At 40.0% G+C, this 25,157-nt stretch overlaps 1 pseudogene; it reads right to left on the bottom strand.

Moving 5' to 3' along the window:
* Nucleotides 1–9,165: 9,165 nt before the first annotated feature.
* Nucleotides 9,166–25,157, bottom strand: part of LOC119508398 — a 138,287-nt pseudogene continuing 122,295 nt past the window's right edge.

Below are 25,157 nucleotides of genomic sequence, written 5' to 3'. Positions count from 1 at the left end.
CTAGGTGGTCCCTGGATATGCTTACATATAACAAAAAATAAGGAAAAGACATTTTGATCACTACACAAATCACTAGAAACTTATTTAGACACATTCTAGAACAGGGTTGGTAACTTGAAAGCCAGCGTGCCATCAATATCTCTGAGAGACAGACAATGCTCATCAGGCTTCCCCACTGAGCTCACTCCTACCATTCCCCATCAGTAGAGCATTCCAGAAAGTGCCCCCAGTCAATTAGGTGGCCTGTAAGATGTCAGTTTTCAGCCATCCTAGAACCTAAAGGGTAACTCACAATCCACTGTAGGCTAATTTTAAGGAAATTAAAAGAACTTGAAAGGACAAAGTTTAATAGATTGAGAAGAACTTTCCAATTATTTACTGAAAAATGCTCTGCTGTCTTCCTTGAAGCAACTTTATAACTGAAAACACTTTGGAAAAAAAAAAAAAAAAAACTCTGGAAAGCCATTTTCTATTAAATATTGGAATTTAGTTCATCTCTGCTTTGATTTTACTTATAATTGATTCATTATAAGGACATGCTATTAAGACCTTATTACATGAGTAAAGCTTGGAAGAAATAGGCTTGAGAATTTTACCCTCTGATAGAAGGGCTTCTGGAAACTCTCCACAGAAATTTCCTGAGGACTGTGAAGATCTTCAGAATTACCTCATTTTGGGACTTACTAGCACACTCTTAGCACACTACCAGATCCTTGGGGAATGAATGCATTTTTTAACTGACTTTTTCCATTTATATAAAAATATAATTCAATATCAAAAACTGTTAAAAAGAGAAAATTTAAAGAAGAAAGTAAAAATCACCTGTTATCCTACTGTCTTTGAAAAATTGCTACTCATAGTATTTATATGTAGATATTTTAAATACAAATCAGAATGCATAACTCTGTTTTGTATCTCCCAGAAAGGCCCATTCTTAAGGCTTTTTTCTTCTGCCTTAAGCATGTCTTTGTGCATTGACAAAAGTTTTCTGGGGATGAGAAGTTTTTTTTTCTCACCTAACTGAATCCCTTAGGCTCTAAAACCATAAAAGAACAAACTAGGATATGGCTTTTAGAACTTAGGTTTACATTCTTTGACTGTTCTGTTAGAAACAAATATGTATTTTTATCTGTAATGGGACTCAGAAACTTGAGTCAGAACTAAGGAAATGTCCAAATTCATCAACTTCCGGTATAGTTCAGCAGGTTTAGTTTTTTTAGTTTTTTTTTTTTTTTTTAACATTTCCATTTGATTTGCTTCTCCACAGCTCCCCGCCACCCTCCTCTCCTGTCTCTTTTTAAAGGATGAGCACTATTTCAATATTGCACCAAAGCAGAATTATGCAATCACCTGGAGCCAAGTGACAGGAACCTGATGTTTAAATCAGTGTTGTTACAATAACGGAGTGGAGGAGAATGAATAAATAATCTTCAATTTGCTATGATTTCTAATGCTTTTTAGCATTATTGGTCCACCTGCAGAAAGCATAGGGTTTTAGAAATTATGTTTGTTTACATTAAGCAACTGTTCTAACTCTAAAGCAGAGGCACATTTGGAAAGTTTCCCCTTTCCCTTTGGAATGTTAGCCACTATGGCAGCCTTCCCCCCATATAGCAAGAACTGCCCACTAACCTGGCTTTCTAAAGATCTGTGTGTTCTCTAAGGAGTGGGCAATGTTCTCCTTACCTGTCTGGAGTCATAAACCATTTGACTGAAACTCAAAGAGAACCCCCTGGAGATTCTCCTTTTGTAATACAGATCTGTAAGTGAGACGGTTCAAGAAGAAGGGACAGGGAAGAAAGCTTCACCCAGAGGGACTGGAAGAGGACACAGCCAGGAAATATGTCCAGTGGACACTGGACATGTGAACTGGTGGAAGGGACTCCAGCGAGACACTCATTCTACTCTTGCTAAAAAGCAAATGACAAAGAAGCAACGAGAATATCCTACTGGCGATGCTTCATGAAATCACGTAAAACCCTGAAACGCCAGGCCCAAAGAGAAGAGCCGCCAAACCCTTGAGGAAACCACAACTATGTGGACTCCTAAAGTTTTCTGCAAGGCCCCCCACAAATTATCAAACCCACCCACTCGGATAAATAAGCTACTCATCTTATGGCCTTATGGTCCATAATTGTCAGCCCATTACTGGAAATCAAAGACGAATCCAGGTAACGACCCAGTTAAAACTGAGGAGAAGGAAAATTAAATTACTGTATCTGGTTTATCTTTTTTGAGTGAGCAATGAAACAACTGCTAGGCATATACTGCACACTTCATGTCTTGGATCAACAAAGGAGCTTTGCCAAATGTCAGATTAAATATTCCACAGTTGAAATGTTTGCATAACTTTTCAGTGGCTACCATTTAAAGAAAGAAAAACAGTGATGGGCCTTAAAAAAAAAATTCCCTCCGCTTGACATGCTCACAGTGTACTGCCAGCAACTGCTCTCAGCTTGGAAGGTGAGAGCACGCATATCTTGTCCTCAGAGTTTCAGTGCCAGCTGGCAAGCACAGACCTGTGTTTCCATTCACTCTGGGAGCTTGCAGTTCCACTGTGTGCCTTGAGGGCCACAGCTGCACTGCTGTATTGTTTAACCCATGTCTGCTTTGGCCAAGAAGCAAGTCATTTTAAGAAGGAATTTCTTGGTTCTTGAAGTGTCTGTCGTGTTTCAACAACGGATTTGCAATCACGTGTTTCCAGTTTGGGTTGGCTCTATGGGTTTGCTGAGGCAACTGGAGACAGGTCTTTTATTGAAACAAAGTAATAAGTCTGAACAAATCAGCTTTATTGTCATTGGCTCTGGTGAGGTTTGGATTCATTGCAGCTTTATATTTCTAAAGGATTGCTCAAGAGGTGATGTGCTTCAATCCCAGGTTATATGAGGGAAGGAGAGAACTGACTTATCTTAGGTACCTTTTGTTATGTCAGGTGCTTTACATGCATGATCTTAATTACCTTCCTCCACAATCCAATGAAGCAGTGTTCCTCAATTGATTTTACCGATGAGGAAATGGAAGCTGAGAGGGTTCTTTACCTGCCCAAGGTCTCATAGTTTGAGTAAGAGCATGGGTTCTGAAGTCCCAACTGCTTTGTTTCACCCCAGATCTGCGACTTACTCTCTGTGACCTTGGACAAGTCACTTTACCACTCTGCTTCAATTTCCTCATCTGCAAAATGGAAATTATAATGGGAATCTTTCAGAGCAGATTAAACAGTGTAATGTGTGTAAAGTAATCAGTACACTATACAGGTCAATAAACTTAGTCATCATTATGTGACAACAGCAAGATTTAAACATAGGCCAGCTCCTTTCCAGAGCTGATGCTAATGCTGCCTCACTGCTCCAGAGGCCAGTGCTGTGCTTCACCATGAGGAAGGTTTAGACCAATACTGACTGATACTCAAGAGACTCAAAGTAGAAGGTGATTTAACAACCTCATTTAATAATTATTTTCCTGTTGAAGCAAACAAAGCCTGTAGCTCAGGGTCACAAAAAAATCTCATTAGATATTTATTATTTCATTTTTACAGAAAACAAAACTATGGTTCTGAAAGCCTAAGCAGTATTCCCAAGGGCAGAAAACTAGTAAGTGATTGAAATGGGACTTGAACCTTTGTCTATTTGATTCTGAAGTACAGGTTCTGAATCACAATCTACTCTGTCTCTGAAGATGGTAATAATAATAATCCAAAATGGGGAAAGGAAGAACTAATAAATAGGGTTTATAGGAAACTAAAATGTGGTCATTTATGGCTTTTTTTTTAGAGTGGGATTAGAATTATGGATGTATTTATGAATAGGAATTTATGGGATATGAGCTAAGCAAAAGACAAGTGAAAAATATAAAATATTACATATTATATGGTGGCTTTATATTAGTCCTCTTCTCTGTGGGAGTCCCTATCTTCACTGCACATGCCTCCGGTTTTGTATTATTATCACCCCTTACCTGGAAACAATCACTCTGAATTCTCAGGGTCCCTTCATGGGGTCTCTTCTTTGATTAACACTCCTGCCTCAAGGCCTTTGAAGTTGCTGTTCTCTGCCTGAAATGTTATTCTTCCAAATACCTGCTCAGATTATTCACTCACTTCATGCAAGTGTCTTCTCAGATGTCCCCTCATCAGACAAACCCTCCCTGATTGGGTCTTTCCTCATCAGATTATATAAAATAGCCACTAACACCCTTCACTTTTTATCCATTGTCTTACTTTATTTTATTCAAAGCACTCTCTGTGCTTTACCACTGGACATATTACTTAATATGTATGTGTTTGCTTATTGACCACTTCCCTAACTCAGATATAAGCTCTATAAGAACAAAGACTTTCTTTTGTTTATTGCTGTCTCCACCACAATCTAGACTAGAACTTAGTACATAGTAGATGCTGATTACATATTTATCGAATGAATGAATGAATGAATATGGCCCTTTATTTTTCATATGTAAAAGTACTACTTCCCCTGGAAACTATGCACTTTTTGAAGGCAAGGTCTGTGTCTCTCCAGATCCCAACACAGTACTTGAAATTTGTCTGGTGACTGATGGTTGCCAGAGATTTTACTCATAATGTCTCTTTTCAAGTGACATAACAACTCCATGAAAATAGCATGATAATTTTATTACCATCTTATAGATGAGAAACTATAATTCAAGAAAGTTAAATCATGTTCCCAAGGTCAGAGATAATGGAGAAGTCAGGCCTCAAGCCAAATTCTTCTTTCTGTAGGTCCAGGACTCTCTCTATTGGTAACCACCATGTTCCTGTGTTGGGGCCCATAAATAACTATGGAACCAGTAATAAATCAATGGATTCCAAAGCAAGACTCCCCTTGGTTATGAAGAGAGGTGCAGTGGAGGAAGGACCCTTCAGGAACCCAAAAAGGCTCTCATATTGTCAACATGAAAGTAGATTTCTTCTTTCATTCTTGTGTTGATTTGAACCTGTCTGTACCCCAGAAAAAACATGTTCTTAAATCTAATCCATTCCTGTGGGTGTGAATCCATTTTAAGTAGGACATTTTGATGAGGCTACTTCAGTTAGGATGTGGCCCACCTCATTCAGGGTGGGACTTAACCCTCTTTCTGCAGTCCTTTATAAACAAAATGAATAGAGAGACAGACAGAGAGAGAGAGAGAGAGAGAGAGAGAGAGAGAAATCCACAGACGCTAGAAGTTGAAATCAATGAAACCTGGAAGAGAAGGGATAGACCAACAGAGTCCACCATGTTCCTTGCCATGTTGCAGAGGAATGAAGGATCACCAGCAGCCAGCTTTCAGGAAGAAAGCATCGCCTTGATGATGCCTTGATTTGGACATTTTCTTGGTCTCAAATTGTAAGCTAATAATGCCAGTGTTGAAGGTAACCTACTTCTATTTCATGTTATTTGCTTTAAGCAGCCCAAGAAATTAAAACAGTGCTTTTCTATTTTTTTACTCTTCTTATTATTTTATTTATTAGGCATAGCTTTTAAAGTATGCTTTGTATTAGGCATTCTATCTTCACACTGTTATTCCCTGTCCCTTTCTTTTGAAGGAATGGGCCCTCTTTGAGATAGAATAACTTCAGTAGGCCACACAGGAACTGAAGTGAGAGAGACAGGATTTGAACTCATATAAGGTTCTCGATCTCTCTCTCTCTCTCTCTCTCTCTCTCTCTCCACAAGGGAACCCAGTTCTTAAAATGGCCATTGAGAAAGCATTCGGTGCTCTTCTGTTGGTTTACTTGCTTCAGTAGGTATGGGTCAGAATTGCATCCTTTTCTCTCATAGAAATGGAAAAGGTATAAACCTTTGAAAATTAATATAAAGCCTTGGCCATTCATTCTTCTTTCCTAAGTTAAAAATTGTAATTTGTTACTGTGTGTGTGTGTTTGTGTGTGTGTATACACTCCTTGAAAAAGTCCTTCAAGGCCATGCATTTTTCATGGATTCAATGAACTCCTTAATCCTCAAATATTTGGACAATCTGTCATTAAGCCTCAGCACTCTTGGAACCCTCATGTAAAATCAAACTAGATTCCAACCTTAATGAGATTTATCCACCACTAATCTCTGTATCTATTTTTAACAGAAATATCTTATTTATTTTCAAGTCAGAACATGTCATCATAACAAGTCATTGCAGCAAATTTTAAATCCTCATAGATCAGAGTATTAGAGTAGAGAGCTAGATCTCAATCCAGAGACTGTTTTGTCTTTTATTTTGGAGTTGGACTATGGATAGAAGGAAGAACTGGATAATTTAGGCATTATGTAGACTAATTCAAATTAAAAGCTGTATTTTAACTTGTATGTCTGTCAATGCATGATTGCATTTCATCATTTGTAATCCTGTTCCCTGTTCTACCCCATGCCTGGCCAAAGCAGAACAAATCAAAACAAAGCAAAACCCTCAAAAATCTGCTTTTTTTGATAAAATAATAAATGTGGAACATTCTCAAATTCACATGACAATCCCATTTCTCCTGGTACCCACAATAACAAAAAATATGCATGTACCCAGTGTGACATAAGACCCTTCAGAAGAGTCACGTTGGGAGGTTTGTCACTCCTAATGCCAATAATAGTGTCACTCTTTGTTAGTCTTCTTTGGTAATGGATTCATCTTTTGAAGTTGACTTAGGAAGACAGGAATGAATGCTGGACAGACAAAATGAGCAGATGTCTGTCATAGTTTATGCATCTGCAATATGAAGGATTTGGACTGATTAAGAGAATGTAAATGACTATCTAAACTCTAACATTGTCTGATTATCTGATTCTCTCCATATGTAATACACTCTTCTGCCAAAACCAATCATATTTTCTTTCTTCTCAGAAACCCAGACCACTTTACATGGAGTAGGCTGTTTAATATGATTTACCTGTGGGAAAAATAAAAAGATTATTTTTTTGAGGTATGAAGCAGTGATTGATAAAAACAATTCACAGCAAATCAGTGTTAGAATAATCATTCCATTGTTTTCTTCTTTGTCTGCTTATTCTAGGCTTATAATCCATCCACACAGTTTGCCACACAGACCATTAGCTCTTCATCCTACTCCTAACTGGCTTCTTAATTGTTGAGGTAAAAGCTAGAGCAACAAAGAAAATATAGGTGTATGGCAATACCTGCAAACATAGAGTTCCTGAAAATAAATGTTTTCAAACTTTAACATGAACTAAAGAGCTTGTTATTTAAAGTATTGGTATGGCAAAATATACTTTAGCAGATAATCGCTGCCAGCTTTTCTATTTGGTAAGTCTAAATTTTCATAAGTTGGATTTATTTAAAGCAGAGTACAGCTGTGAGTACATAGTGAGTGCTCAACTCTGGAGCGTGATGAAGTCCCTGGTGGATGGGCTGTGGCTTGTGTTTGGTGACAGGTTTCTCATTATTGTAGCATTTAGAAGCTAGGGATGCTGGAAAGGACATTACTGTCTTAAAAGCATACATTTATTGCATTTATGAATCTATGGCTATTTCCAGGGTTCTATATTGTGGTACCTAAGCAAGTTGAATAGAAAGCATCTTCATCGTTAAGAGTCTTCATAAGATTCATTCTTGAGTGTAAATAAAAGTTCCATGAAGGAATAGTAACTAAAAAAAGAATGGTTGCAGAAAAGTAAGATTCAGGCATTATACTCAGACTATTTTCTGAAATAGAGACACAGAGGCCTTTTCCTCTTTTCTGTGCACTTACTGGCTTCTAAACTCTCATTTAACCAAGCAAGGACTGGCTGATATAAGCTGCTTTGAGTAAGAGGCTAATTTGGGGATGCCACAAGAGTTATTTTATAATGGCACAGAATCTGATAAATCTTTAACCTCCAACTTTTCCTGAGAGGCAATGTGAGGAAGATTTTTCTAAAAATCCCCAGTTTCCACTGCTTTAAGAGGCATTACCCAGGGCATCAACACTACTTTTCATTTTATTTGACATGGTAGCTTTCTGAGCAAGCACTGAATCTTAGTAAACCCTGTCATTGTCTCTCTGTACTGCTAAAAAACAAACTTCACAAACACTCCCACCTTTTTTAGTGGCTCTAGATTTTTACCCTCACCAACTTGGAATCACATACAAACCTCTCCGTCGTCTGTTGCTTAGTTTCTCTGAAACTATGCATAGCTCCATGTTATGTCATTCTTGAGTCCACTTGTGAGCCTTGTTTTAATTTCTCCTTTCCACCATGCCCTAAATTTAGGTTTAATTAAAGGAGTTAGAAAGAATTTTACCTATCTGCCTAATATTCAATGAATACCTGTTTGCAAAGCACGGTGGAGGGACCAAAGTCGAATCAGACACAGACCGAACCCAAATGCAGTTTCAATTTATTAGAAAGAAAAGATAGGAACAAAAATAATTATAAGAAAAGAAGGGAAAAACATGTTAATTGCTGGAGAAAGTTCCAAGGACATGGCATTTGTTCTTCTTGGGAAGATAAGGAAGAATCTCATGGAAGTCAATTTTGGATTCAGCCTTCCAGTGTGTGTGTGTTATTTTTAAATTTTATAAGAACTATATATTTTATCTTTCTGACATCACAGCCCTAGCAAATGGTTTTGTACCAAATTTAATGGCTGTTACAAAGAAAGCTTTATGTGTGGGAGGAGGAAGAGAGGGAAGTAACCACAAAATTAAAAAACAAAAAAAAGAAAGAAAAAAAAGAAAACCTGGCTAGCTTTTAGCATCTGTTCCAATCCCACATTAATAAAATTCACCTGAAAATTCCCAACAAAGGAGAACAAAAAAATGAGAGAGGCAAAGAAGGACATATTGGTCAAGAGAAAGACAAAGGGGAGAAAAAAACCATGGGTTTGACTTCTCCTTTCCTTCCCCAAACCAAGAAGTCACTCAGCGTGGAAGGTGAGGTTTTGCTGGATTTATCTTCCTAAAATAACAGTGCCAAAGGGAAAAAGAGAGGCAGGGAGCGAGAGAGTACACAGAGAATATGGGGAAGGATGAGGGCAATAAGAGAAACATGTAAAAATGACTTAACATATATAGGGAGAGACAGTGCAGAAGAGCACTTGAACTTAAAAACAAATATCCTAAGCTTCATTATTTTTAAAAAAGAAAGATTTACTCCCTATCTCTGTCCCTTATTGAACTTAGTTCTTTTTGTGTGGTACTTTTCATTGATACAGTGAGCTTGCTGCAGAAAGCCAGCAATTTCATTAGGTCGAGGATGGAGCTGGACCTGGACTTCCCATGCCAGGTAATGCTAGTCCCATTCTGGGGTCTTGTTCATACACCATGCCCTGCACATGTGCTAAACCAGGTCCAGGATCTGGGTTGTCCTTCAATGATAATATTGCAATGTCTGGCAATACTGCAATGTCAGATGAAATATTGTGGAACAGATCAAACTCAGGTATGACCTCTTGCAGACCTGGGTCCATGAACGCTGAAGGCATGCTATTCTCTAGAACAATATAGGAGTCAGGTACCTGTAGACTTCCAGGCTTGCAAAGTGCTGCATCTGCCTAATTTGGGGAAAGGTTTCTGGGATGGCCAAGGGGGACTTCCTCTGGGAAAGTTGCTCAGCACCCACCGGGGTCATTATAAGGAAATAGAACTTGCTATGGGGGAGACTATACTGGAGGGAATTCCTGGAAAATCCATCCATCCTTGAGTTACCATCAGAGGCTTCTGGGACCCATGCCCCATCACAGGATTATGTGACATCAAACCAGGCCATATTGGGACCCCATGAGGAAACATTTTGGATCTCATGGCATTCATAAAGGGCGTTTGGTTGGGATGAGAAAATGGCTGGGTCATTCCCATTTTTGCTGAGGGTTGGCATTGGAACCATTGGCATGGATCTGAACTTGAAATGGGAGGATTGTATGTACTAATGCTCATCCTGGTATGATTTTCATTGATGGCAAAGTTGGGAGAAGGAGCTGGAGGGGAATCATCATCTGGGCTGACAAAAGTCTTGAAGGCATCATGGTATAATCAGGCTGAACTATACATGGAAAACTTGGACAGTCAAGACATCATAAAGGAGAGCAGGTATGGGAAAGGTAGGCTTTGGAGGCATTGCATCCTAGAGGGAAGACTTTGGAAATAGTCACAGAAAAAAATCAAAGGGCAAAGCAGCAGCAGACCCAAGACAGGATGATGTAACAGAAGTGACAGTATTTGCACCTGCCACCCTGGTCCCCAGATATGATGGAATCTGGGGCAAACTTGAGGTTCCCCAAGAATGAGTCCAGCATTGATGACTAGACCATGCATAGTGGGAAATTTGAGAGGGCTAATGATTGGGGAATGCACCTAGCTACATGACAAATATTTTCAAGGGTTTCCAGTCCAGACCACATTAAACCGGAAGAGCTGTGTTGAGGCTACTGGAGTTCCTAGAAGTGTTGAGAGATAGTGATGGCATATGACTGAGCTGGCTGTTAGTCCTTTTGTGGGGCCCTGATTAGTTCTTTGATATTCTGCAAACCACTGTTGCTGCCTGGACCCTGAGACATGGGAAGGCATAGCCTTGGACCCATGCCATACTCCTGCTATGTGTGCTCACCAAAGAGCAGGGGTACCATCTTCTGTTGAGCAGCATCATATCTGAGCCACCTGTGCATAATTCATCATCTCCTCAGCACACAACCCATCCTCCCTCTCATCTTTTGAGGTATCAGCTGAGAACTGGAGCCCATAGTGACATTTATATTGGCATCTTCCTTCATGATATTAAGAGTCATCTCAAACTCAAGTTCCCAACCAGAGCCCATCTGTAAGTCATTCCTTTTGGGAAGTCATCCCTTTTGGGAAGTCATCCTTAGCAGGATTCAGAGGATCCTCATGTGGTATTGAGGAAAAATGGAATAATTCACTAAGAGCTGGGATCATCCCTGTAATCTCCATGCTTGCTCTTATGCCTGTCATGCTTATCCCACATGGAGACCTTTGCTGTTTTTCTGTAAGCGGCTGTTGAAACATTTATGCAGGCAATCTTTGGGGGTTTTGGAAGTGCTCTCCTCAGCCAAGACCACTGAAGACCTCTTGGCCAAGTGAATGGTTTCAATCTTCTGGGAGTTTTTGCACATCATCTGGCCAACCAGCTCCAGAAAGAGATGGTCTGGATGCAGGATTGGGAACATTTGGCCCTTCCATTTCAGAGCTTAACTTTCTTGCAAATTTGGGAGCCCCACGTGGCTCCCTGACATGCTGGGGAAGAAGCTATATTCCCAGTGGCAAAGAATGTGTCATACTGTCAGAAACTGACCCTGCATGCCCAGGACTCCAGCCTTCATTAAAGGTCATCAGATACCGAGGGACATGCCCTAGGACCACTTCTGGAGGTCCATGCTGATAAACCTCAATATCCTAGAGGGGTATTGCTATAAAATCTCTTGCCCATGATTCCTTCTCTTCTCTTCATAAAACTCATGCTGCAGTTTCAGCTAACCTAGATGCATAAGAGTCACATGAATAAGGTAGTTGGGTACTATGGTACCAGATGGAGCATTCATGGAAGGTAAAACCATTTCATCTCGAGAAAAGGGCAAATGGGGGTGCAGGTCTCTTACCCAAGCTTTGAGTGTGAACCAGTGTGCCCTATACTGGCCCTTCTGATTTATTCTGTCCATCTAATACCCAGGTTTCTATTGGGATCTCCCAGTCTTTGCTTCTTTGACTTTTTTTCTCCTCAAAGAAAAGCATATTGTGAGCAGGCAGAGCAAGATGATGGCATAGAGAGGTGTGGAATTTAGTTTGTCCTCTAGAGCAACTAGCAAATAACCAGGAAAAACTAGTAAATAATATAGAACAACTGTTGGGAGACATCCGTGAATGGGCACACATTGTACACCAGCCTGGGTAGGGTAGAATGGCTCAGATTATAGCACAGAATCATAAGTAAAGCTCCACAAACCCAGGGCTGGCACCCCTCCCCACTCTGGCAGCTGGGCTGAAACACTGCCCTGTGGAAGAAAGAAACGGGTTACAGGGAAAGCAATGCAACCAAGCTCCAACTGCAGTTTTAATTAACAAATTTGGACTACTGAATACAAGCTACTGAGCAGGAAGGGAAGCAGGTTTCTTTCAGCAGGGAGGAGGCAGGGCTGATGGGGAAAAATACATAAATAAATAAAAAAGAGGCTTTTGGAGACAGCTGAGCTCAGAATACTGGAATATAGCTGTATCCCAAGAAAAGGGGAACAGAGAACTGTGTACCAACTCCAGTAGACCTGTGAAACTGAGGGACTGGGGACTGGCTCTGAAAAGGGACTTCTGCTCTTTTTCCATTTTTTTTCTCTCACTCTAAGCAGCCCGGTAGAGAAAGCCTCAGGCATTTTCAGTTCTCAGCATACTGACTCAGGCAAGATGGAGTTAAAAGAGCCAGAAAGACAAAAGAGAAATTCAAGCATAGAAGATAAGTCCCTAAGGAGTGTATCTTCCCTATGAAAAAGGTGGTGGGACCCACTAAAGTGGCTGCCCTCTCTCAGAGAATTCAGACCTGGGAGAAAACAAATAAACCAGAAATAACTTAGGTTTGGCTTTTGACATCATCGGTGCCTCACCAGGTCAGGGTCCACTGTGAATTAAAGGGATCACACCTGTTTACACCAGTGGGGAGCTGTGGGCTGACAAGTGCCACTGCTGGGCTGGACAGGAAAAGCACAGAGTCTAGAGGCCTCATGGGAAAGTCTGTCAATCTTCTAGGACTCGCCTCCAGGGAATCCTAATACTGAATACACAGCCTCGTCCTGAGACCTGAGCCCTTCTGGTCTTGAAAAATTGGATTGGGGCAATCAAAGAAACAATAGAAAATGAAAAACCACACTAGGAAAAATGAAGATATGGCTCAGTCAAAGGAACAAACTTACACTTCAACTGAGATATAGGAATTGAAAAAACTAATTACTAAATCAATTCCAAAATCAATCCAAAAATCAACTCAATGAATTGAGGGAAATATGGCAAAAGAGATGAAGGATATAAAGAAGACGTTGTGAGAACACAAGGAAGAAATCAAAAGTTTGAAAAAAATTGGCAGAACTTACGGGAATGAAAAGCACAACACAAGAGATGAAATACACAATGGTGACATACTGAAGCAGATTTGAAGAGGCAGAAGAAAAGATTCATGAACTGGAGAACAGGACATCTGAAACCCTACACAAAAAAGAACAAATGGGGAAAAGAGTGGAGAAATATGAGTGACATCTCAGGTAACTGAGTGACGACATGAAGCACATGAATGTACATGTCATGGGTGTCCCAGAAGGGGATGAGAAAGGAAAAGGGGCAGAGGCAATAATGGAGGAAATAGTCACTGAAAATTTCCCATCTCTTATGAAAGACATAAGATTACAGATCCAAGAAGCACAGAGAACTCCAAACAGAACAGATCTGAATACACTTACAACAAGACACTTAATAATCAGATTATCAAATGTCAAAGACAAAGAGAGGATTCTGGAAGCAGCAAGAGAAAAGTGATCTATCACATACAAGGTAAGATCAATAAAACTATGTGCAGATTTCTCAGTAGAAGCCAAGGAGGTGAGAAGGCAGTGATATGATATATTTAAGATACTGAGAGAGAAAAACCATCAACCAAGAATCTTATATCTGGCAAAACTGTCCTTTAAATATGAGGGAGAGTTTAAAATATTCTCAGACAAACAGACAATGAGAGAGTTTGTGAACAAGATACCTGCTCTACAGGAAATACTAAAGGGAGCACTACAGACAAATAGGAAGACAGGAGAGAGAGGTTTGGAGCACAATGTTGGGAGATTGTAGCACAATAACGTAAGTACACTGAACAAGATAACTGTGAGTATGGTTGAAAGACAAAGGTTAGGGGCATGTAGGACACCAGAATGAAAGATAGAAGATAAATACTGGGACTGTGTGGCTTAGTGATACCTAGAGCAGTCAATGATTGTGATAAAATGTACAAATATGTTTTTGCATGAGGGAGAACAAATGAATATCAACTTTGCAAGGTATTAAAAAGGGGATGATATTGGGGGAAAAATACAATCAATGGAAACTAGAGTCTATAGTTGACAGTAACGCTGCAATATGCTTTCTCTAATTGTAACAAAGGCAATACACCAAAGCTAAATGCCTATAAGAGGGGGACATAAGGGAGGGGTATGGGATTCTTCACATTAGTATTGCCTGACTTTTTTATGGCATTTTATTTTATTTTTACCTTTTCTTTTGTGGCTTTATAGTTGCCATTTTTTCTTTGTTTTTTTTGCCTCTTTTTCTTTGTGGCTGTATTTTATCTTATTTTTACTTTACCTTTTATCCTTATTTTTTGTTTCAATTCTTTCTCTGAATAATGAATATATGTAAGTGCTAATTGTGGTGATGAATGCACAAGTATATGATGATACTGTAAATGATTGTACACTGTGGATGATTGTATGATATTTGAATATATCCCTATAATATTGCAGGGAAAAAAGTAAACAGAGGGACACAGGTGCTGGAGCAAACTTGAAGAAAGAGATATATGTATTCACTGTTGGCAGGGAAGTAGAAAGGTGTAGCCTATCTAAAGGACAGTGTGGTGGTTCTACAAGAAGCTAGGTATGTAGATGTCACAAAGTCCTGCAACCCCACTATGGGGTATATACTTGGAAGATCTGAGAGCAGGGACACAAATGGACATTTGCACACTGGTGTTTGTGGTGGCAGTATTCATGATTTGCAATGAACAGAGGTCATCTAGGGGCACACTGACTGATGAGCAGAATGGTGAACTGTGGTGTATGCATACAATAGAATATTGAGTGGCTACAGGAAGGAATGAAGCTGCGAGACATGCAACTAGGTGAATGGATCTTGACTACAGCATTTTGAGTGAAGCACGCTAGGAACAAGAGGATAAATATTATAATGCCTCACTAATATGGACTGACAATAATTTGCTCACATCTGCTCCTGAGTTGTAATGGTTATCTCTAAATCCTGAGATGCTGAGCTCCCTGGGTATAGCCTGGTCAATCTCTGGAACTTTGGGTATCTGTGTGACATCCAAGACTTGGAGCTAGAGCTTGGCAGCTATGAATGTCAGTATTACCCCATAAGGCAACTGCTGAAAGAGCTGAAAGAAAGTTCAGACTTCAATTGGTGATATGAATGAGGTGGATATGGTTTGGACTAAAGCAAATCAGGCCCAAGGGTAAATGGCAATACTGACTGGGTTTTGGAACTGCAACTTTTGTGCGGGACCAGGGGAGGAGATGTTTATTTGGTGCAGGATCTATATTTTCTGTAGCACACTAGATAATTTAACCTGTATGATCAGTTTGTTCAGACATAATAAGTGCATGGAGCTGTGAAAGGGAAGTGAAACTTGATGAATTTGAACAGGCTGGGGTGAAATCCCAATACATCCCAGAGTGATATGGGCAGAGAGTAAAAGTGTATTTGTGGGGCCTCTGAGGAATTGGGGAGAAATGCTGAACTGTTGGACTTCCTCACCTGGGGTATTGCTGATTTTCCCATAAACACTGAGGACTGCTAGTTTAGTGGGCCGAGCCCTTGAGCTTGGGGCTTTCCCTTGTGAGGCTAGCTGCTGCAAGGGAGAGACTAAGCCTACTTATAATTGTGCCTAGGAGCCCCCCCCCCCCCCCAGAGAGCCTCTGTGTTGCTCGGGTGTGGCCCCCTCTCTCTTTCTAAGCCCACTTGTCAGGTGAGCTCACTAACCTCCCTGCTACATGGGACATGACACCCGGTGGTGTAAATCCCCCTGGCAACATGGGAAATGACTCCTGGGGATGAGCCTGGACCCAGCACTGTGGGATTGAGAGGATCTTCTTGACCAAAAGGGGGAAGAGAGATGAAACAAAGCGCTATATAGACAGCACCTTTTAGTTTTTAGTGTGTTGGAATGGCTACAGGGAAATACCTGAAGCTGTCACTGCAATCCAGTGACCTTGATTCTTGAAGAACATTATATAACTTTGTAGCTTGCAAAGTGTGACTCTGTGATTGTGAAAACCTTGTGGCTTGCACTCCCTTTATCCAGTATATGGACAGATGAGTGGAAAAATGGGGAAAAAATTAGATGAAGAATAGGGAGGGATGGAAGGGATGGAAAGATCTAGGTGTTCTTTTTGCTTTTATTTTTACTTTGGAGTAAGGAAAAGTTTCAAAAATTGATTCTGGTGATGATTGCACAACTGTATGATGGTGCTGTGAATAATCGATTGCACACTGTGGGTGACAGTAGGGTGTGTGAATATATCTCAGTAAAACTGTATTTTTAAAAAAACACATTGTGGATGTCTCTGAGATTCTGTAAGGAGTGCTCCTGATGTTCTAGCTGCTCATGAGACAGTTATCTATCCGGGTTTTCTCCCAGGGTGGTGGGATGTCCACTGGATGCTAGTGGAGTCAGGGGCAAGTGTTAGGGAACATTGGGTGCACTGAAGAGCTATTGCTCCCCTGGAAGACAGGGGTCACTGCTTGATTGTTGGGCTGCATATTTGGCTCATTACCATCTGCCGGTGGTGGAATGGAGCTTGCAGGGCTCTGGGAACAGCAGGTTTGGGTGCCGGTGCAAGAATTCATAGAATTGGTGTTAGCTGAGTAATCAGGGAAGAATTCTGGTCCCAGTTGACCATAGCTGGGGGCTGTTGTGAGAGAGGTTTCAGATCATTCCAAAGGCAGATATCTTGTCTTCAGAGGGGCTGTGCTTCCCTTTGTCTTGCCGTTAGGGATGTTCTGACAGTGAAAAGACATGGTAGTTTTAATCTGGCCCTTTAATACAGCTTGTGCAGCTTGAAGACATACAACATCTTGGCTGGAATCTTCTGAGCAGGTATGTGTGCTGGGGCAGTGTCTGGCCATGGGAAGGAGTAGAGAAGCTGGGACTATAGAATCTGGTAAAGCCATCAAGTGCAGAGTTGCTGGAACTCGTAGGACTTTACGTGATCAGTGGAATTACATTCTTTAGGCCCAACATCTCTCTTGATCAAAGGAGTAGGTAGAAATACTTTGCTCCCTCTGCAACATTTCCAGTCCCATCTTCAAGCCCACATTCCCACCTGGGCTGGGGATTGCTTTAAGTATCCCTCCCTCTCTTGGCTTCACAGAGGAATGGCTGGGAATCGAGAATTTGGAAACCAGGGGACTGGTTTTCAGATGGGGACATCACTGTAAGTGGACAGCCTCACCTCCTGCATTGACTTAGGGCCTTGACTCTATGTGATTCCTGACAGAGAGTTCCTCATTTTAGGGTTCCTAAAATGAATTGATTTGACTCTTGAGCTAGCAGTCACAAACAGGGACAGGCTCACTGAGTCTTCAGCTACAGCAGAAACAGCTGCTGAGGGCAGTGGTGGTGGCCCCCTGCTTGCTGGGTGCATCCTTTAGTCCTGGACACTGGTATGCCTTATTCCTCTTTGTTTTTCTCTACTGTGGAAGATGATCTTCCCTGACAATGTTATCATTCTCTGGGTGTGCTCCTCATTACCAAAGGGAAATCTCAGATTTCCAGGGCACACAGCACCACAAGGGTTACCACACTGCCTGGCTTGTCCTGGAGTTGAGGAGTCCAGGAACTCCTTTCTCAAAGGCAAACCTCACCTTTCAAGATGTTCAATTTGCTCTCTTTTCTACATTGGGACACAGAAGATGTGCTCTGTCTCCCAACTGGACGTGAATTTCTAGATCAAAATCGAGCTGACACCAGCTAGCTCCACATTCATTCCCTGGAGACGGAGTGGGAAAGAAGGAGGCAGGAGGAGCAGGGAAGGGAGGGGCTTTGGCCCAGGGCCTGACTCAGCTGCTGGGCGGCACCTTCACCCTCTCCACCGTGGTAGCCATTAAAATGCTTTAACCTGTGAAAGGGACCACATAAACAAAACATGTGGGAACTAAGTTTGGAAAAGTAGTTTGGGACAAAATTTAGTAAAGTTTTAAATGCTAGATTATTAATTTGAAAATTTTTGGTAAGTTGTGGGGAACTACTGAAGTTTCTGAGCATGAGAGTAACATGATCATGATTTGGCTTTAGAATGATTCACTATCCCATTATAGTTTAGCAGGAAGAGCGTCAGAATGCCTTCAGATGCAAGCAACAAGACTACCAAACCAAGATGGCTTAGATAATAGAAGTTTTTCATCTCATATAACAGAAAGTTCCACAGCTGTAAAGAAAGATCCAATTGTCTTTCATAATGCAGCAGTGATATTTGAATGAGATTGGCTGGGTGTGTTGAGTGAACATGTAGATTTTTTTTAAAAGTGACCAATAACAGAGACTTCCAGAAGTTCAAGGAGGAAAGTCAGGAAGCAGAAAAACAAAAAAAATAAATTCCTTAGGATCTGTTATATTGCCACTCCTAGTTTAGTACAAGATCTCACCCCTTACCTCCTGAATTATTAATTTTTAATGAAAATAATTCATTATGAGTGCTCAGTCTCTCAGGAAGAGTGGGTTTCCCATTTCAGAAACCCATTTAGCCAAGCATAAGAATAACTAAGAGTCCTTTCTCTATAGATGAGACCTCCATTCCATTTCAAAGTAATTTCACTTATTGTTACCAAACGTAATTAGAGCATTCATCCCTGATGGCCTACTTGTCATCTTAGGAGAAATTTCCACATTCACATAAGTACCCACTGAAATCCACAAAGAAACAGCAACCCACAAGTCAGTCCCACAACTGAAAGCAGGAAAACTGCTGTTTTGCAGACTTTCTACAGTCATCTATAACCAAGCCAGATGCTTACTTGAAGGTCCAGATTTGAATGCCCATGGCAAGGGTCCCTCTTCACATGTCTTGGGAGAGCATTCTCTAAGACCTTATAATCACCATGAGATTCAGTTTTTCAGAGCAAGATAAAGGAATGAAGACTTGAAATTTAAAAATGAAAAGACTATTTGCCATCCCTAGCTTTGGGCTTAGCCTAGTTAATACATCACTTCACTCATTCTACTGAGCATTTGACAGGTCTGTGCAGCAACACTCAGCCAAGGCAGGCATCATTCAGGGCTCTCCTTACAATTGTTTTCCTACCAATGGACCAAAATGACCTAGTCATAAGAAATGGGTTCTAATGACTGCAGGAAAACAAAAGAGGATTATGAAACTTTGCTAGGTGATGAAGCAGATGTCCAACAATCTGTTTTCACAGATTGATTAGTTATATTGGTTATACCACCCACACCTCAAGACTCAATTCATTGCCCTTGGTGATATGCGCTTTTGCCACAGAAAATAATGAAAGCTGTCTAGCTTTAATTCAACAGTGCTATATTTTTTAAAATTATACTAGTGCTTTAATTCAAAATGACCAATTTTGTAATTTTTATTCATCTTCCATTGTATAATTAACATTTATTGGGCACTTAACATGTGCCAGGTATTGTATTTAAATATACTAATTCATTTATACCTTACAAGACAGGTGTTGTTATAATTATTTCCTTTTGATAGATGAGAAACAAGAGGAATAGAAAAAGACATTGATAGATGGGTTGCCATGAGTTCCAAAATAAAAGTAACAAATGGAATACAATCAATGACACTTGTACATCCATATTTTATGCATATTTACTGTCTTTTTTTTTTTTCCTTTCTCTTCCCCAATTTATGACAAAATATTTTAGAACCTGAGCAGATTGAGCAACAATCTTTGGGACTGCAAGGGAAAGCTGCTGTCAATTAATAGGCTATAGAACACTATTCTCTTCTGGAACAACATGTTCATGGACATTTGCTATAGGGCGAGGTATCTGGTAAAGAGCTCTGTGGTGGCTCTCTTCATCATGTCTTGGTACTAGATTCAGTATGCACTAGATTCAATGCATTAAATAATTAGTTACCAGCATCTTGTGAACCGAGGATCTATTTCCAAAATGAATTACTGCACTTTTTTCTGAAGTCCATTCAGAAAGAGTAAATAATTAGTCTCAGAAGGGTTTTACTTTAAACCTTGTGTCTTTACGTATATAAAGCGAGTGTGCTAATTGGGCTTCTCATAAATTGCCCTGTCACACTTCACTCTAAGCACTTGGATCTTTACCTCAGGTGTTTCTGTGGGACCTGGAATGATGCTGGAAACCCACGGAGATGGGAATCACCCAGTCTAGTGTCCCTGGAGGTACAATTATCTACTAAAGATTTAAGGCCAATGTATGGCCATTGGTTGAAACCTGATTTTTTGGCCTAAGCACATGGTCAAGTCAGTCTCCTCAGGGTCAAAAAAAAAAAAAAAAAAATCTCATAGAGAAAATGGTCTAAGTAGGGCTACCAAAGGTACAGTCACAGACCTGGTAATGATCTGTGAATTGTTACCATCTATGGGGAGATAAGTTCAGAGTAATTTATGTCAGTTAATAAGAATAATAAAGAATTGGGGATTTATATTTTGCATGTCTTTTTTTCTCCATTTCATTTTTATTTTAATACATCTTCTAATTTATTTTTTTTCCTGCCCACAGTTCCCATTTCTTTTTCTTTGCACCTGGTAATTTTTTTTATTGGATTCTAGAGCGTGAAGTTTTCATTTCTGGGTGCTGCATTTTGCTGTATTCCTTTAGTGTTGGACTTTGTTCCAGTAAGCAGCTAAGTTTCCAGGGATCACTTCAATCCCCTCCGGGCTTTAGGCTACTTCCCAGCAGTAAGCTGAGGCAATGGCAGGTCTCACCTTGTCTACTTCCCTTCTCTAAAGGGATCGTAGTCCTGCAGGGTCTTTTATCCAAGTCTGAAAACCATTATTTCATATATTTTTCTGGTTTCCTAATTGTTTAAGGTAGAAGAGTGAATCTGGTCCCTTTTACTGAACTTTATCTTGAGGTCCTTCCTCTTGATATCCAGTAATGTATTTTTTACTATCATATCATTCTGCCATGGAAGGGAGTTTAAAAATCTAAACAAAACAAACAAACAAAAAGCTAGACGTTCCCCACCAACAATTTGAGAAGCACTACTCTTCAGATGTTGGAGGTAGGGAAAGGCTTAAGTGAGGGGGAGTTGGGTGAGCTTTCTGCCAGGATTAAAGATGAGAAACAACAGAAGTTCAGGCCATCAGGTATCACCCAACCAGGGAGCCAGGGATGTCTTAATACATCGAACCTATAAAACCTGCCCCAGTTATTATTTTTGTATTCTTCTGTTTCCTAACTCAATTAGCAGTAAAATTCTTAACAATCATCTGTGCATTGGGCTTCAAGGACAGTGAGGGAAGTAGAATTGTCTTCTGGGGCTGAGTTGGGGAGAGATATCAAGAAGCTGGGGAGGTGGTGGCTGCTCTGAAAAGGAACAAAAACAATTAAATCCCTGTAGTCTAAAGGGAGGAAGCAGGACAATATCAGCCCAGGGTACATTGCTTATGAAAAATATGTATAATATATATAATATGATCCCATTCTTATATAGTAGGAAACATATTTCTGTGTGTGTGTGTGTGTGTGTGTGTGTGTGTGTAAATCCCAGAAAGGTATAAACCAAAATGTGAATAATTGTTTCATGTAGGTAGCTAAATCATGAGTGGTTTATACATTCTCCTTATAAGTTTCTGTATTATCTGTTGTTGACTCAATAGATAGATAAAATTTTTATTTTGATGGCGAGAAGGCAATTTTTATATAAACATTAGAGCAGAATTGCAAGGAGATATGTAGTCCAGATTTGAGGTATTTTAATTTTGATTTTGGAGAGTCACGCATAAATTAGCCTATGTTCCATTGTATCTCATTCCGTTTTTTTTGTTTGCTTGTTTTTAACCTTACAGATCTGTTCAGCAGTTTATACATTATAAGATAATAATCCTTACCATTTTAAGTGCTGGACATGCATTCCATTCACGTAGGTCAGATAAGATTAGAAAGGACATTAGCGTAATTAAGGTCACTGGACTTTGCCTTTTAGCAAATCCTTAAATCCAACTCTAATCTCATTCATTAAAGCTGCTGACAAAGGGTTAATTGCTAAATTAGAACATTTCCTTTCCATCCAGACACAAATGTTATAGTATTATCAATGTGGGGCTTTGTATCTTTAGAGAGGTGCTGATATATTCAGTACTCCAACAGTTACAGATTTAATAGCTCTAAAGAGGTTATCCCTGGGGTAACTCATTACCACTGGTACATGCACAGAATGTTCTGTGACAGGAGAATGTCTAACATGAAACAACCCAATTAATCAAGACAGGGCATGCATGTGGTAACTGCAATATGAGCAGATGCTGTCAGCTCCTGAATTATCACTGGGTAGCCCTGTGGTTGAGGCAATGCCCTAGCTAGGAACAGGTTGGCTGCTGACATGCCGTGGATTCCACTGCTCAGTTGCCCCACCAGACCCATGATCAGTTGCCTCACTTTAGTCCTGATCCAGCTGGAAAGGACCATCCAGTTGCCTTATGATTCTCCTGCACCAAACCTTTCACCAGTTAACAAGGAGACAAGCAAACTGATTTTTTGACCCTTTTAAAATTCTTTTACCAATTCTGCCAAAGGTGCTGTGGGAGTGCAAATTCCTAAAGATTTTCTTGAAAGATCATCTTCCAAGGTGATATCTCAACCTTTGGTATCCTCTGCAGCCATTGAAAATGATGTTGTAAAAGATCTTTAAAGGCATGAGAATGTGTTCACGTCATGCTATTATTGTGAAAAGAGCAGTTTACAAATGCAACTCTATGAATATAGTGGATGATACTAATTTTGTAAACTAAAAAGATGGAAAGAGTCTGCATTTACTGTAAAATATCAGAAGAATTAAAAGACCTAATGTCAACATTAGGTAAGGAGAGTAAAGATTGTTTTGCTTTTTTTTAAACCTATTTATTTTCCTAAATTTTCAAAATTTTCTAGAGTAGAGATACATTACCTTCTAAAAAAAATAAAACATTCACAACAAATGCTATTTTTAAGGTCATTCTCTACACCACGATGCAGTAGCTTCTGTTTCTTGACATTGGTTCAACAGTAACAGCTATTTTCCTACAAATTTTCTACATCTCACCATGTTGGGATGAGGCTTAAATAGACGTTGTTCAACCATGCCACATCTTTCTCAAACTAAAATGTTACATGTACCTTGAACTTTTTTATCACAAAATCAGAAAAACTCAGAAAAACTCTTACCCAGAAGGGAGAGAAGACACTATCCAATCATTTTGTCTTTTTCCCAAAGCTCTACAGGAAGATTTAATAAAGAGACTATCTTGGGCCAAGGGGTCACTTCCTTTGGGAATGCATTTTCCCTCTCTTTGCCCTGACACCAGGAGGGAAAAAAATAACAATTGGCATTCACACAATGCTCAGAACTCTGAAAGTACTTTCACACATAATAAGAAGGGTGCAAAAAGCAGTCTGTCTAGAACAGTGTGCTGATAAATGCATTCCCAAGACTCACTTGCAATCTAACTTGAATCACAAGTGGAAGCAAAGGGAATCAGAGGCACAGGGTAAGGCAACCAAGTGTGTCTTAGCACGGACTTTATGCCAAGTACTGTGCTAATCACCCAAAATATATTATAGTATGTAGTGCTTACAACAACACTGGGAGGTAGGTATCATTATCTATACGAGGGGTCAGCAAACTAAGGACCCTGGGTGAAATTCAGTCTGCCACCTGTCTTTATAAATAAAGTTTTATTGGAAAACAGCCATGCCCATTTGTTTATGTATCATTTATGGATGCTTTCCTGTGATAGGGGCACAGTTGAACAGTTGCAACAAGGACCATTTAACCTGCAAAGGCTAAAATATCTGCCATCTGGCTCTTTACAGAAAAAACTTGCCAACCCCTGATCTGCATGACACCTATGAGGAAAAAGAGGCTTAAGGAAGTTAAATAATATTCCCAAGATCACTCAGCTACTTGCTGGCAGGGCCAAAATTCAAACACACATCTTCCTGATTTTAAAGACCATGTTCATTTCATTAACTCCTTTCTTCAAATCAGAACTTAAAGAGTAAGACCCCAACTGCCTCCAAAGTACAGCGTAGGTGAGGCATAGCACATTACAAATGGAGGAAGATGAAACGTGAATAATTGCACAATTCTTTTCAAGACACATTATAAGAAATAACTGTTGGAATCCTTAAACTATAGAAAGAAAACTGAACCGTAAGTTTTGTTTTCCTTTCAACTTCTAATTTAAATCTGCAGCAAAAAGTATAAGACAAACCATTTGAAAAAAAATTAATGGAATTTCAGAAGCAAAGTTGGCCTTAGGTACCAATGCACAGCTTTCACAATGAAATATTTGGTATGTGCCCTTAGTGAGATATGACACCGCCTCTATGAAATTGCTAACTCCTGTCTAAGCCAACACAGAAAGGGGAGGGAGAAAAGTATGCTTAAAATTAAAGTTTAACCTATTCTGCATTTTAAAAATGCTTTTGTTTTAAATGTCAGTTTTTCTTTCAAGACATCCTTGGCATAAGCCCTTAACCACTCAGTTAGCTGAGATGGGGCTTTAATCAGACTCTTTGTGGGTCCCTGATAGAAGAAATTGCAAATGCTTACCTACTCACACTGCCTCACCTGAGCATTCGGAGTTCAGCAGCTCTACCTGCACCTGTTAAATATCCCACACTTGCAGTTGGAGACGTAAAGGCATGAGATTTTAAAAACAGGCCAGGGGCAGCAAATTCACACCAGAAACAGCAAATGCAGGACATGTGTCTCCTCAATCCTCAAGTCTTCCCCAGCCCAGCTGCTGAGTCAACCTGAGCAAGAAAAGATGAGGAGGGATACAAAATGGAAGTCCACCAAAGTATTTTTTCTCTTGAGACAAGTTAGAATTCAAGTTTTCAAAAGTAAGAATTTCCATGAGCTCCAGTCCCTTTACCTGTCATTCCGGATGGAATGAAAGGGAAAGGAATAAATCAGCAGCAAAGTGGCCATCACCCCAGGCAAATTTAGGAAGCAGAGCTAAAAGCCTTAACTCCATAAATTTAATTTGGAGGTATGCACTATTCTCCAGCATTTAGACAGTGAACTTATTTTCTTTACTTGCTAATTTTCAGCCACTCTTTCTCTTCTAGGGGAGGGAAAAGGATAAAACTCCAACCAACTTGCTCAACTTGGTGGACGCTCTAGTCCAATGCTTAGGGAGGGACAGTAGTGAAAGTACTGAATAGAATGTAGCTTCGGGACTTCCATTTCCTACATATTCCATTTGTCTAGTAACACAAAGAATTGGGTAGTGTTTATATCCTCCA

The sequence above is a fragment of the Choloepus didactylus genome, chromosome 13 (genome assembly GCF_015220235.1).
Source record: "Choloepus didactylus isolate mChoDid1 chromosome 13, mChoDid1.pri, whole genome shotgun sequence".
NCBI classification, from domain to species: Eukaryota; Metazoa; Chordata; class Mammalia; order Pilosa; family Megalonychidae; genus Choloepus; species Choloepus didactylus.
The sequence above is the reverse complement of the archived record's forward strand: the minus strand, read 5'-3'. Positions and strand labels throughout refer to the sequence as shown.